Source organism: Oryzias latipes, chromosome 18 (genome assembly GCF_053564925.1).
Source record: "Oryzias latipes strain Hd-rR chromosome 18, Olatipes_Hd-rR_3.1".
In the NCBI taxonomy this organism is placed as follows: Eukaryota; Metazoa; Chordata; class Actinopteri; order Beloniformes; family Adrianichthyidae; genus Oryzias; species Oryzias latipes.
Window position 1 is genome coordinate 11,522,130 of NC_136254.1, and position 3,695 is coordinate 11,525,824.

The following is a 3,695-nucleotide window of genomic DNA, read 5'->3' on the forward strand; positions in this document are numbered from 1 at the left end:
AAATCCTCTCACACACACTACCAAAAAATCCTCTCACACTCACTACCGAAATCCTCTCACACACACTACCGAAATCCTCTCACACTCACTACCGAAATCCTCTCACACACACTACCAAAAAATCCTTTCACACTCACTACCGAAATCCTCTCACACTCACTACCGAAATCCTCTCACACTCACTACCGAAATCCTCTCACACACACTACCAGAAAATCCTCTCACACTCACTACCGAAATCCTCTCACACACACTACCGAAATCCTCTCACACACACTACCAGAAAATCCTCTCACACTCACGACGGAAATCCTCTCACACACACTACCGAAATCCTCACACACTTACTGCCGAAATCCTCTCACACACACTACCAAAAAATCCTCTCACACACACTACCAAAAAATCCTCTCACACTCACTACCGAAATCCTCTCACGCTCATTACCGAAATCCTCTCACACTCACTACCGAAATCCTCTCACACTCACTACCGAAATCCTCTCACACACACTACCAGAAAATCCTCTCACACTCACTACCGAAATCCTCTCACACACACTACCGAAATCCTCTCACACTCACTGCCAAAATCCTCTCACACACACTACCAAAAAATCCTCTCACACACACTACCGAAATCCTCTCACACACACTACCGAAATGCTCTCACACTCACACTACCAAAAAATCCTCTCACACTAACTACCGAAATGCTCTCACACTCACTACCGAAATCCTCTCACACTCACTACCGAAATCCTCTCACACACACTACCAAAAAATCCTCTCACACTCACTACCGAAATCCTCTCACGCTCATTACCGAAATCCTCTCACACTCACTACCGAAATCTTCTCACACACACTAACAAAAAATCCTCTCACACTCACTACCGAAATCCTCTCACACTCACTACCGAAATCCTCTCACTCACACTACCAAAAAATCCTCTCACACTCACTTCCTAAATCCTCTCACACACACTACCGAAATCCTCTCACACTCACTACCGAAATCCTCTCACACACACTACCAAAAAATCCTTTCACACTCACTACCGAAATCCTCTCACACTCACTACTGAAATCCTCTCACACTCACTACCGAAATCCTCTCACACACACTACCAAAAAATCTTCTCACACTCACTACTGAAATCCTCTCAAACTCACTACTGAAATCCTCTCACACACACTACCAAAAAATCCTCTCACACACACTACCGAAATCCTCTCACACACACTACCAAAAAATCCCCTCACACTCACTACCGAAATCCTCTCACACTCACTACCAAAATCCTCTCACACACACTACCAAAAAATCCTATCACACTCACTACCGAAATCCTCTAACACACACTACCAAAATATCCTCTCACACACACTACCAAAAAATCCTCTCACACTCATTACCGAAATCCTCTCACACCCACTACCGAAATCCTCTCACACTCACTACCAAAAAATCCTCTCACACTCACTACTGAAATCCTCTCACACTCACTACCGAAATCCTCTCACACACACTACCGAAATCTTCTCACACACACTACCAAAAAATCCTCTCACACTCACTACCGAAATCCTCTCACACTCACTACCGAAATCCTCTCACACACACTACCAGAAAATCCTCTCACACTCACTACCGAAATCCTCTCACACACACTACCGAAATCCTCTCACACACACTACCAGAAAATCCTCTCACACTCACTACCGAAATCCTCTCACACACACTACCGAAATCCTCTCACACTCACTGCCGAAATCCTCTCACACACACTACCAAAAAATCCTCTCACACACACTACCAAAAAATCCTCTCACACTCACTACCGAAATCCTCTCACGCTCATTACCGAAATCCTCTCACACTCACTACCGAAATCTTCTCACTCACACTACCAAAAAATCCTCTCACACTCACTACCTAAATCCTCTCACACACACTACCGAAATCCTCTCACACTCACTACCGAAATCCTCTCACACTCACTACCGAAATCCTCTCACACACACTACCAAAAAATCTTCTCACACTCACTACTGAAATCCTCTCAAACTCACTACTGAAATCCTCTCACACACACTACCAAAAAATCCTCTCACACACACTACCGAAATCCTCTCACTTACACTACCGAAATCCTCTCACACTCACTACTGAAATCCTCTCACACTCACTACCAAAATCCTCTCACACTCACTACCGAAATCCTCTCACACTCACTACCGAAATCCTCTCACACACACTACCAAAAAATCCTCTCACACTCATTACCGAAATCCTCTCACACACACTACCGAAATCCTCTCACACTCACTACCGAAATCCTCTCACACACACTACCAAAAAATCCTTTCACACTCACTACCGAAATCCTCTCACACTCACTACCGAAATCCTCTCACACTCACTACCGAAATCCTCTCACACACACTACCAAAAAATCCTCTCACACACACTACCAAAAAATCCTCTCACACTCATTACCGAAATCCTCTCACACACACTACCGAAATCCTCTCACACTCACTACCGAAATCCTCTCACACTCACTACCAAAAAATCCTCTCACACTCACTACTGAAATCCTCTCACACTCACTACCGAAATCCTCTCACACACACTACCGAAATCCTCTCACATACACTACCGAAATCTTCTCACACACACTACCAAAAAATCCTCTCACAATCACTACCGAAATCCTCTCACACTCACTACCGAAATCCTCTCACACTCACTACCGAAATCCTCTCACATTCACTACCGAAATCCTCTCACACACACTACCAAAAAATCCTCTCACACTCACTACCGAAATCCTCTCACACACAATACCGAAATCCTCTCACACTCACTACCGAAATCCTCTCACACACACTACCAAAAAATCCTTTCCCACTCACTACCGAAATCCTCTCACACACACTACCAAAAAATCCCTTCTTACTCACTACTGAAATCCCTTCACACACACTACCGAAATCCTCTCACACTCACTACCGAAATCTTCTCACACACACTACCGAAATCCTCTCACACACACTACCGAAATCTTCTCACACACACTACCAAAAAATCCTCTCACACTCACTGCTGAAATCCTCTCACACTCACTACCGAAATCCTCTCACACTCACTACCGAAATCCTCTCACACTCACTACCGAAATCCTCTCACACACACTACCAAAAAATCCTCTCACACTCACTACCGAAATCCTCTCACACACACTACTGAAATCCTCTCACACTCACTACCGAAATCCTCTCACACACACTACCAAAAAATACTTTCCCACTCACTACCGAAATCCTCTCACACACACTACCAAAAAATCCTCTCACACACACTACCGAAATCCTCTCACACACACTACCAAAAAATCCTCTCACACTCACTACCGAAATCCTCTCACACACACTACCAAAAAATCCCCTCACACTCACTACTGAAATCCTCTCACACACACTACCGAAATCCTCTCACACTCACTACCGAAATCTTCTCACACACACTACCAAAAAATCCTTTCACACTCACTACTGAAATCGTCTCACACTCACTTCCGAAATCCTCTCACACACAGTACCGACATCCTCTCACACACACTACCGAAATCTTCTCACACACACTACCAAAAAATCCTCTCACACTCACTACCGAAATGCTCTCACACT